Raw genomic sequence first — 12,705 nt, forward strand, 5'->3', positions numbered from 1 at the left:
CCACCAGACTAAGCATCACTTATTTATTTAAATCTTTTTAAAATGTTTGCATTTTTTAAGACTTTATAGTTGGTGTTCTGGTATTTATCTTCCAATCTTTCAAAAACACATAATTATCAAGTGATATTTTCAAATTTCCTGTCAACAAAAACATTTTTTCACTCAAAAACTCGAGCCGCTGGAAGAATGACTGCCCTAGCACCCAACCACCAGGCTTAGCAAGCTTTCTGGGAGAAACCTTGTGAATGATGCTAATTTAAATTGCGTGTAATGGCAGCAACATCTACAAACAATTGTTTTCTACAGAACAGTATGAAAAAGGCGTTTCTTGTTGGCTCATTGCTCCACTTTCAACGAAGCTGCATGCACAAGAATGTGTTACATGAGAGAATAACATTTATTATGTTAAAAAGAAAGAAGGGAAGGAAAAACAGCTTCTAATTACTGTTGTTAGAATACTGCATCGTCATTAAACCCCAAGGTTTCTGACAACACAACAACGGTGCCGCCATAGCAACAGAGTGCTGGAGGAGCAAAGTCGGCACTGTGGTTTCAAGCTCTGCTCGTTCGGCTGACTACACGTGATCGGTGCAGTCCGTGTAAATCCGTTTGTTGACCTATACTCTAATCCAGATCATATTCTGACGAGCACAGGTGGACACATCAGTCAGCTTGGCTGGCACTCCTTCACCCATGGGCTAAACAACAGAACGCAGCTGGGTTCATCCGATATTATGTAACCCAGCACCACCCCCGCAGGCCTTGTTCACACCATCTCTCTCCTCCTACTCCACCTCCCTCTTGTGCACCATTGGCTATTTGAAAGGATAGGTGCATTGAGAGACAAGTGTGCTCAAATAGCTGAAACTTGTGGGGATGTGCAGGGAATAATTGAAAACGAAAACTTCAAAATGATGCTTGAGCACAAAAGGGAGCGCTTATTAAAAATTATGTTATACAAGAACAGGAAAGTGGCTTCTTATTTCCCGCATTTACACATTGTTAGGTTCTCATTACATGGCACTACATATCCAGATTTAAACTCTGCACACTGCTGATAAGTACATTAAACCATTATTATTTCTAATACTGATTCTGCCATTATCCTAAAAAACTATTTTGTTACCAAGCAATAGTACCCAAAAGTGGAATAGCACCAGTTGCCTGGCAACATTTCCTTATTGAATCTCATGTCAGGAAGCAATGGTGCTTTGAGCAACTACCCTCTAGATACTTTTCTCATCTCTGGTACAGACTGTGATGTTCAACTACAATCATCCTATTCAAGTCATCGTAGAACCTATTATAGCTTTAGTGACTGTATGATTTCTAACACAGGCACAAACTTCATTTGCAAAGCTATACAATATTCAGTACATTTCTTTATGGAAGGAAAGCAATTATTCTTTGCACCCTGCATGTCAGTGGTAAGACTACAAAACACAGACATTATGAAATGTAAGTTGAAGTGAGTACGTTCATTGTTACATTGCTTCAAAAGCAGCTTTTTATGATCAAGTTCATGCAGAGATGTTAAAGGGCTCCTGACAGTCGTTTCATTAAAAACCACCCGGTGGGGCCTCAATGAATAAGCTTTCCCTTCCACAAAAGTCTGTCGTCATTAGAAAGTACCACCAAGGCAACAAAACTCTCCTCTGACGAGGCAGTTAATGAAAACCATCAACATCCACAAGCCACTCATCAAGCCTTTCTCTCCGCCACGGATGAGACCCGACGGAGGCATTAGTTGGGAGCTGTCAGAAGGCTACTAAAATGGATCAAAGCGCTATGAGGTAAATCTGCTCCAATGACCGTTTGAAGCATCAACRGCACGGAGCGGCCCACTCGGTCTGGGTGATTAAGTAGCATACCATGATGGCAGGGTGAGATCTATAGGAGGCAGGTGCAACAAGGAGGGAAGATTTTTAGAATGCAATGAAACAATACTAACTAAGAAAATGACCATTTTGACAAAGAGCTGTGTTAAAAAGTCACATTTCTTACCGTTCAAAGTCATGCACTGTTATCAGTTCAACATCATGGAAACAAACACAACTTTGTTTGCTTTCTACAACCTCGACTAATAAGGGAACACAAAATGGCAGCAAATCAGACCATGTGGGAGACCAACTCAAAATATGAAATTTTGTTTAGAGGATTATCATTGTAAAAGGTGCTGTTAGCTGTTATGATTGGTCCCTAATCAGAATATGTAGCAAAAAGTGGAAATCTGGATTGTGTTTTGAATATTTTCTGGTTATTTTTAGGCAGTTTTTTTATTGTCTTAAATGTAAGCAAATGTTTCCAGTGGATATATTAGTCACATAATATAAAGGTTGTAATATATCACAAATATTGTAAAAGACTGTTTATAATGTAGTTAGTGTCAGAAATTCACATTTTGCATGCAAATTGGATATTCAACCTATTTGTTAGACTAAATGTACTACAGTGGTAAGCGACCATAACCGCTATGTGAGATCCCTTCTAAAAACATCCTTACATTTAACAGTACAACAACAAAATATACATTAATATGCACAGTGGAAACCATCGTAGCACTACCGCAGACGCTAACATCTTTGGTCTTCCTCTTTGCCACTCTTGGAAGTACTGATAATCGGTGCACTCTTTGGCTTTTCTTGCAAACGTCAGCCAATAGTGTGTCAAACAGCACCACATTCAGGTATTTCAGCTTCTGAAGGGGCATTTTCTTCCAAAAAATGCCCCTTTGAAACACAAAGAAAAATCTCCTTACATGTGAATCTAAGCAGGAATAAGCGGGGATCCACTGAATTTCCCAAAGTATTAAAAGTCACAAAAGAATCTGAAAAATTGCATTGAGAGATGAGAGAGTAAAATGTTAATTTGTTGCCACTGATATCAAATTCTAGCATGCAAATTGCTATAAAAATGTGTCATCTTAAAAACTAATATTTGATTTGATATAACCACAAGAAACTACTAATCTGTGTTAATGTGAGATTTATTTAAAAAATAAATAAATATGACTACATATTACGGTAGTATCTGTAACTGGACATGAATTTATGAGCATTAATAAGTGGTGCAGCTATAAATTAGTAATTTTTCTAATCAAAAAACCAAGCAGAAGCAAAACTCTGAGCCAAAAAAAGGGAAAAGAGGATAAACGTAACTGAAATATAGACCTGGGGTTTCTAAAGTCCAGCAATCCAAAAGGGCTGCCCTTTGATTTTGCCCGTGTTAACATACATATTAAGGAAATGGATACCTTCAAGTTTTTACGATCAAAGCAAAAGTTCACGTTCTCACCTACTCAAAGGTCACCACAGTTAGGACAGCAGGTGGAGGTCATTTCTCTGCTGCGTCAGTCTTTAAAACCAAACACTTCAAATCGCGCTTGTTCAAATAATCATTAACTAGTTCAGTAAATATTTTAGGAACCTTTCTAAACCAGGAAGTAAATGTACAACTCTGTGGTGGGGACAGGTACCCTTTAAGAAGGAGCAGGGTGGGAAGTGGGGCACACAGATTTCATTGTTTTACAGCATGCTGAGCTTCAACAGAGAGGAAAACGGTGAGGTCATCCTTGTGTACACACAACACTATCACACATTCCTCTGAGTGTGAATGCAAACCTGAGGCTCAGCTGAAAATGAGATGAAATTAATCTAGTAAATGAATGATACCACATAACATTTGCACTTTAAAAAGCCCTAAAATATGAAACGTAACGGCAGCAGCCAAGGACATTTTCCTACAAGTCAAAATATTATTTCTTGGAAAGAAAACTGAAAGGTTGCAACAAATCAGTGCAAAATATTATACAGTGACTGAGCATCTTTTTCCTGTTTTAGTTTCCGTTTCTCTCACCTGCAAGCCAGATGTTGTAAACCAATTTTATTTTTTTACCCCGAGTTTGTCTGCAGGTTAAACCTATCAAGTTTTACTATCTGTCCTAAAGTAGGCTTGTCTGTCTCAAATTTACAATCAAAAGTGAAACAAAAACCCTAATCCTGTTGAAATTTATCTGCAATTTCAACTATGATAATGTTACCATTTTAATTTTACTAAGCACAGTTAAAGTGTAGATTATCAGTAAATTACAGAATATTTTCTTTTTTTTTTAAATATGAAATAAGAGTAATGTGTTCCGTTTCTAAACAAAATGATTTTAAGGACTTTTAAATATCTTTCAAAAGCACTCAATGTTGTGCTAAACATTCACATTAAACAGTTTAATGCCAACCTCTCTGGCTATTAATATATTGAATTATTTTTCATTCACTACACAATTACACACGTTTCAGGTTAATAAATATGGTTTAAGTGCGACAAAAATGGAATTCAGAAAAATAGAAAAAGTCGGAAAAAACGGAAAATAAAAACGGAAAGAAAAAAAAGATGCTATAGAGCCCCATGATTAAAACTTACTAAAATCACTTAAAATATGAAAAGGTTTCAGAAAATCTGACTGATCCATAGGAGTTATGGTTTTTATTTTTGCTATAGAGAAAAATAATCTCATCTGTCTTGAACTGTCATGAAAACTTTACCAAATGAAAAAGAATCCTTGCTTCATCTCACAACGATTACTCATGGACACATTTTTGTCCAATTCAGCTTCAACGTTTTGATTTTTCACCTGATGGAGATTGAAACATCCCAACCAACAGAACAGCCTGCAGCCTGGAATGCAAGTGCCATAAAAGTAGTGAGAGGCAGATTGACCGCTCTCAGCAGGATCCCTCAGTGTGCTCATGGAGCTGCAAAGCAGGAAGACTGGTGAAGGTTCAGCCAAAAGCTGTTGCAGCCCCCAGTAAATCAAACAGGATTTATGCGTTTTATTAACCATGGCACAACGCACGACCTCCTTGGAACTGACAAATCCAAGATGTCTTCAATTATTAGGCTCTCTCGTCGTTGAATGGTGTGCTGCTCACAAAACGATGCCTTCGGTGTGCAACCAGCCTCGTCTTTCAGCTGGCATTCTGAAAATAATACCTGCCACATGTGATTTGGTAAAGTGTAGACAGTCACTTGACGAAAAAGAGTGTAGTCTTTACCCAACATTCCTGGACAAATTAGTTTACATAGGGGCTCTTTTCTGAAAGTTTAAAAATCTGTAACTTCTCATCTATGCATAAACTAAACGTCACAAAAGTAAGTTGGATTTGAAAGCGTATTTGCAAAGTAATCAAATGTGTTTTATCAGAGGCCAACTAAAGTTTTCGGTTTCTTTCAAAACACAAGAAACTAACTATAGTTGACATTTCATCAAGTAAAAAGGACGTCTGGGGCTCTAGGAGAACGTGTAGGTATTCAGGGATGTCGATAATTTCCTGTTGAGATTACAGGAAAAGATTAAGAACTCGATCCCAACTCTAGTAATTAAATAAAGCTAGTCGACTGAAGCATGAAAGTAAAAGGTTTACTTCAAAGCTGTTCCTCGGATGGTGAGCGTTTGCCAGCAGCGGAGAGTTCTTGTTTTGACAGATGTATAAAGCAACAACCCACACTCCTGTGTGAAATCTTTGATCCAGTCTCCTAACCCTCCCCAAGCGACATCACCAGAAACCTCAACTAGCCACAAGATTATCCGTTTGGTTTGTTGAGTCTTAGTGAGGCGGGGAGAACAGCCCAGGGGGAAAACTCGAGAGCTACATTTGATGTCAATTACCAGATATGTAATCAATCAGTTTCAAAGCTGGAATAAGGTTAAAACCTCCATGCATCACCTCTGTATGTGGAGAATGTCTGCACTGTGTGGCATGACAGAACAAGACGGGATGCATTTTCTACTGGTTTGTTTCAGTTTTCGTTTTTCCCACTCAGATTTTGCAATATTTCCCACAAAGTCAGATGATACTTCATGGCAGCCCAGGGACGTTTTACGGGATGCGTTTTCCCCTTTCAGTCACACTCATGTCCCTGTCAGCTGCCGTGCTGCTCCTAGTCCCCTCTGCCACTCAGTAGACAAACTGCTGAAGTCAGCTGCCACTTTTCTTGGTGTAGCTCTCTGTGTTTTGATCTTGAAGCATGGGTGTGATGTCCTCCGTGGGTGCTTAGAGAGCCAGCCAGAGAAACTTTCACCCACAGAAAGGCTTCACGGTATGTTTAAAGTAAAAAACAAAAGGCGTGAAAACATTTTCCACAAAGTCTCTAGATCTAGCAACAAAAGTGTTTGCAAACTGCAATATTTTCCAGAAATAGATGCACTTAAATTCAGTTTGTGCAGAGGATAGGCTAATTTTATCTCCACGTGTGTGAGAAAGAGGAAGGTGAAAGTGAATGTTTGCTTTAAAAATTAAACATCATACTATGAGACCTAACTTTAGCAGCCACTACCAGTCTCTCTCTCCCCTCAATCATCAATATATAAAGTAGTACAGTGACCTGAGGACAAGCAGGGAATCAAACCAGCAGAGCAAACAGTTGCCAGTTTTTTCAAAAGGAAGACAGATTAAAAGAAAGTGGTGATTTTTKTCAGTATACATTTGGAATGACACTTRGCRATATTATTGTTTTTTGTTGCTCAGGTCCGAGGATGGCTGCATTGGTTGCGTGTCAAAAGAGAAGAGAATGCTGCTGCGTTTTACCCTTGCACTGACTTGCTTGGCATTTGCACAGAGATCAAACTTAAAATGTATTAATTWAATTTTATATACTTTACTTTTTCAAAAAGCTGCTGTTTTATATTTATAACTGCTGGCKGCGTTTTTTTATTGCACCCTGTTTGTTGCTCAGATAAGGGGCACGATATGCACGTTCCGTTTTGTAGGGGGKTTTTTTCAATCACACTTAATGGTGATTATTTACAAGGTGCAATCGTTGTTATGCAAACTGCATTTGGGAGCAGATTTTTCGAGTTCCAAAAGGAAAAAATTACCATCGTTCCCTGTCGAATTTTCAAAATAAAAATTACATCAAAAGTCTGATTTGTTTATTGCATTTCTTAAATTTTATCAATGCAACGAAACATGATACATCAATATTGTGATAGAAGTTAAACTTAAAGCACCATCGTACCACAGAGTAGTCACGTGGTGTGTCAATCCCTCCAGGACGCACTGCAGGGAAAATAAACATTTAATCATAAATGCTCATTATGTACACTTAGTCCTTTTGATAGTAGACCAACAYAGCTAATATAGACTATTAAAGCCTTCATTATAAGTCTTATGTAAGGTTTTTAACTTTTTGCATCTCCAGACAGATTTGGTTTTTTTTGGTCCAATATGGCTCTTTCAACATTTTGGGTTAAATTGAATGTACAGGGGATGGAAAGCATAATGTTTTTGCCTTTGACCTGGAAAGGACTAATTATGAGAAAATTGGTCAGGTTCAATTACTGCTTGACTGMTTGGTGTCATTGCTATGCTTATTATTAAAACTACTCTTGAAAATAGTTTCTTGAGCCCAAATTTGTTTATCTATGTGGTAAAAAGTAAGTACACCGGTTTTCAACTCTGAAATTGGAAATATCTGGAAAACTAAATATTCTCAACAGGTCTGAAAATTAAGTAAATAATCCTTTGAGGAACAAAAGCAAGATTAAAATAAGGTAGCATTTAATATTTTAACCAAAGTGAGGGGGRAAAAAACAAAGCTAACAAATGCACCGTCAGGTATTATTTTTCATTTCTGCTAATTTGCACCAATGCCGATATTTAAAATAAAAAAAAATATCCCAATGATTTCCAGACCTTCTAGAGAGACATTAGCAATTAACAATCCCAAACGGGTGAGAACAGCACTTCTTTCACAAATACCATCACACACAGCCAACAGTAGCAACATCCTTTTAGTCATACACCACGACAGAAATTTGAAGCTCTCYGCTTGGAAACAGATGGTGAGACAGTTGGTAGGAATTTCAGCAACGTTCCMTAGCTTGCTAGAAGTTAAGCTTTACAGTTTTTGTCCTCAGTTGTGTTCTTCCTATGTCATAACCGAGTCAGAGAGGAGATCCCAGGAAAACAATCAGTGTAACTAAATCGATAAACCTCAAACCTTGACCTTCAACATATTGCAGATATTCTCATATTAAGAGTTTTAATACYGAGTACAAATATCAAACCTCAGTAACCAAAACGAGCTCCTCAAACACCTGCTTTTCAAATCCAGCACTAATCCAAAGTTAGATCCCCACATTTAGCTCACTGTAGAAACCATTATTAAGTTATTGCTCAGCCTAAATTATACATCTTGTAGCAAAAGATGGAAACCTTGGTCACCAATTAATCTACATTTAACTTTTAAAAGCTTTTTCCAGTTTTTCTTGATATGTTYCATTAGATTTTGGTATGACAAACAAGGTTTCCCCCAGAAAACGTGCTAAGCCCGGTGTTTGGATGCTAGGGCAGTCATTCACCCAGCAACCCGTCATGTTTTTGAGTTAAAAAATGTTTAAAGTTGACAGAAAATGTTTAAATATCACTTAATAATTATGTTATTGAAAGATAGGAAGATAACACCTAAACACCAACTATAAAGTCTTAAAAAATGCAAACATTTTAAAAAGACTTAAATAAATACGCAATGCTTAGCCTGGTGGGGCCACAAGTAAAGCCTGGTGGCCCGCCAGGCTTATAAAACACAGGGAAACCCTGACATATCTCAGACTCATTTGTAATAACTAAACATTAAAGTGCTGTTTTGCTGTAAATATGCCCTTATCTTGTTGTCTCCATCTGCACAATATGTTCCCTCCGTTTGCTTCTGCCTGGATTTGCCTGCGCTGTCATTGTTTCATGATGTTCTTAAGAGTTTTTCCTCAYCTATCACAACTGAAACCGGCAGTTGTTTGATAATCCATCACTTCTATCCACTATAATCCACTTTCAATTGTAATTAAGGAGGTATTTAACTAGACGTACAAAAAATGGGAATRGCAAAGAGTTCCAACATCAGATAAATTTTGCTTTTATGGGTTCACTACTTACTTGAATTGGGTTCAAGTAAGTGCTTACCCCTTGTACCCAGTTTTTCTATTTCSAGCAGCAATGAAAGCCGTTGTCAAMGCCTCAGCAGCGCTTCAGTGCCATCCTTTCCAAAATGCTATGGATCAAAGAGATATGCAATTTCACATATCAGAGAAAACACTGCAAGGGTTGTTTGCTGCGAGAAAGCGAAGAGCAGGGCTTCCACTTCAAAAGAGCACACAGATAAAGTAATCTGAGCAAAGCTACATCCATGTCTTTATGTAAACTCCTTTGTTTATGTTTTGAAACATTTAATATTTTGTTGGAATTTGCAAATTGACCAAAGCGGTTTGTTTGAGCGAGTAATATGAACCGGTTGGTTGTTTTACTGTGATTCTCATTGTTATAATTGGGCTAAAAAAAATTTTTTTTTAAATATTTATGCATTGTATGTCCAGTTAATACATCAGCTTTAAAGTTTCTACCCTCTTCCTTTTATTTTTATGTCAGAGTTTATATGAAATTACTTCCAGCATACAATTTTTGTGGTTGATTTCATAAAAATCAACCAATAATTTAATATTTGAAAACAAATTCCTCTCTTTAGCTACCACTCCTACTATACACCATCCATCAATCAGAATAAAGATGTTTATAAGATAGCCAGATATTGGAATCAGATGAGTCTTAATAGATCAGTAYTCAACAGGTCAAATGTTTTTCTTTGTTAAATGCATTCAAAACCATCTCACCAGTCTATGAATGCATCACTTAACAGTAAGTACATTTWAAAGTGAAACTAATTTGACCAAAGAATAAATATGATTTTTTTTTTATCAAGAACTACGACATTTTTTTCCTTCTTTTACATGTATTATTCCTTGGAAGAAAAGAAAAYCCATAACCAGCAGAAAGAAATTGGTACTAACGAAGAAAACCCTAACCAGGTCATCACCAAACAAAACCTTTTCTTCTATGTTTTCTCCAAACTTCTGGGACAGATGTCATATGTGACAAGCAGAAATCYGTCTACCAGTTCCGATTATCAAAATTCARAATAAAGAGAAYAAGTGGGAAGTTCRAAAGTGTACAAACAATATAAACCCAAAAGAYGAGTGCAGTCCGCCCAAAAAGACTGATGAGAAAGTTTATGAAACGGAGAGAAAAAGGGGGTAAAATAGGGTGAAAGTTGTGGGTAGAAATGATGAGAATGTCAGAGTCYTGGCAGGCCTTCCCTAAGAGGAAGAAAGCGAGACTTGAGAAAAAGACACTGGCAGAGATAGAAAAAGAGAGGGAGGGATCGTAGGTGGTAGAGATGGAGGAAAGAGCAACAGAACTAAAACAGTAACCGCGTGGGAGGTCATAAACAGGTGAAACCCCATTATCAGCCACTGTTAGTGATGCATTGCATGTGWGTAATAAAAGCTTCAGCTGCAGAGTTGGCTTACTGAAAGGTCCTCTTTTTCTTTTCTTTTTTTTTCCTGAAGGAACATTTGTAACATTCTCCACATGCACAGCCAAATACCTCGTCTTCTCCAGYACAAAATCAGAAGCATACGGCATCTGAAACTAAACTCAAAGATTTGGCTTTCAAGAAATAACCAAGGTCCTGAGAGATTAAAATGAGATCCTCTCCTGTGCTTAAAATAAAGAGCGCTCAAACCCTTTTAGAGGAAGGTTTCAGCCRTCTCCAGCAGCCTAATCAAGGAACATTAGCAGATAATTCAGATATTCTACATCACCAGGCCTTTAAATAATCTTTTAACTGTCCATCAAAAGCCCTGATACTTTTCTCTTTTCCGTTTTCCCACCTCCTCCTTTATTCGCCAGCTCCATGTGTGACAGAACATGCGCGCCTCCACCTACACAAGCAATTTCAGCAGCCTACTTAATATTGTAAATGCGACACAGCCCGCAGATCGGCTCAGCCTTGGTATTCACCGACTCTCGCCAGGCAGAGCTGATGGCAGCAAATCTTTAACAGCTAATGTGTAAAAGTTTCTCAATTTCATGCAGAAAATTCTGCAATGCCACAAACCAAATGCATTCCAGGACGAAAAAAAGAAAGAAAGAAAGAAAGAAAGAAAGAAAGAAAGAAAGCGTTGGCAATGCTGCAGCTGTGCTTTAAGTTGAAAATTATACCCTTTCCAGTTGCCCACAGAACAGAGATGTCATCTTTTTTGACATGCTCATTTAGGACTTGTCAAAAGAAGGAAGCAGAATGCCGCTGCTGTGCATGCTGGCCCCCTGAAGGGCTGGAGCTGGTAGCCTGAGGGAAGACTCCACAGGTGGACAGGGCAATAACAACAACAGAAAGAGCATCTGTGGGGGGTCCATTTACAATGAACATTCCTGGCAGGATGTCATCAAAGCAGAGAAGAAGCAAACTTCTGCAAATCCAGAACATTTGTAAATTGCTGCTTGACGAATACAGTTCATTTCTGTCAAATAACTGCATCGTGAAAGCTTCTACTCAACCCTCTATTGTGGCATTTTCCATAGCACTTTTCAAATCTGTCTAAACAGACCGCCATTTTGATTAATGATATAGGTCTTGACAGTGACCAACACTGAGACAAGTTGCTGCAATTGCCATGCAAATTCGTCACAGATTAAGCACGACTAATCACACTTTCCAGGAATTTATCTTGCAAGAACTCACGTTTGCGTCTCTGTCAAATTGCAACGCAGTTTAGCACCTTACAAGACTCCAGCAATTTCTTCTTACGATAACCTGATGTACACCTTCGCATAAGCATTGCTCAAAGTCCCAAATGAAAGAGACAATCAGCGTGATGGAGACRGACAGGAAACCCACGGCAGCGGTTGCGATTTGCCATCGCAAATTGTGCTGCAGTCACGGAATGACTTAAACAAACAATTACSATTATCTTTATCCGTTTTGCACCATTTCCTGTCTCTTTAGGAGCAWGGGTGAATCGTCTTCATTTTCAGAAGTGCTGTGCGTTAGGATGATGGACCTGGAAAGGGACCGAAAGCTTCTCACCGCAAAAAGGGCGCAATAAATCAGAGAAATTAAGCTAATTGATTKAGACCGTAGCTAACATGCACGGCCACAGACACGCGGAGTTACCTGACCGTTAGCTCAACTTTTCTGTTTAGTTTTATCCTCCAATTGTCACCTTAAATTGATGCATGAGTCGGTTCTAAATACGCAGAAACGCTGACAACATAAGGTTTCCTGTGGCGTTTGTGTGTCAACGTGAAGACCCAACAGAACAGAGCCGTGAGCATGCACTTACCTTTATTCATTTCCACCTTGTCTGCCTCCTTGGGAAGAAGAGGGGGAAACCGCTGGTCAATAACGGGAATAAATAAACCGCGTCTGTAATGTCTGATATGTTTAACAGAAGAGCAGAAATCCTGAGGGAATTCTGCACCTCTTTTATCTGCCGCTCCGTGCGCTTCCCCAACCGCCTCGGTTTGTTCAAATCAGAAGTTCATCCAAAGTTGCAGCGGTTCGCTCCGCCTCGCCACGACGATGAGGTCACCGCCTCTCCCCCCTGACGTAATCTCGCGATACGCCTCAACGGCTCCGTGTTTCTCATTGAAGGCATTGTGTGCTCTCGCGATATGACTGTGAATGGACGGTAAAGGACGAATGGGCAAACCGCTGGGTAAAAGATGGGCTAGAGGGAGACCGTTGCTGTAGCAACAGATTCGGATGCAGCTCTGAGCGGTTTCTGTGGTTGGTTTGAGGGCTGATCAGCAACGCCCTGTGTACAGAGAGAGAGAGGGCAAAAACTTGATAAATACGGAAAAATAAAAACTTTTTTTT

At 38.8% G+C, this 12,705-nt stretch overlaps 1 protein-coding gene across 3 annotated transcripts in view; it reads right to left on the reverse strand.

Moving 5' to 3' along the window:
- The window catches only part of sipa1l1 (signal-induced proliferation-associated 1 like 1), a 70,626-nt gene extending 58,212 nt beyond the window's left edge, over window positions 1-12,414 (reverse strand). For all 3 annotated transcript variants that reach the window (XM_008397399.2, XM_008397400.2, XM_008397398.2), the window contains exon 1: window positions 12,170-12,414. The gene's annotated coding sequence lies outside the window, so the exon portion shown is untranslated. The remainder of the gene's footprint in view (window positions 1-12,169) is intronic.
- Window positions 12,415-12,705: the final 291 nt, after the last annotated feature.

Source organism: Poecilia reticulata, linkage group LG21, assembly GCF_000633615.1.
Source record: "Poecilia reticulata strain Guanapo linkage group LG21, Guppy_female_1.0+MT, whole genome shotgun sequence".
NCBI classification, from domain to species: Eukaryota; Metazoa; Chordata; class Actinopteri; order Cyprinodontiformes; family Poeciliidae; genus Poecilia; species Poecilia reticulata.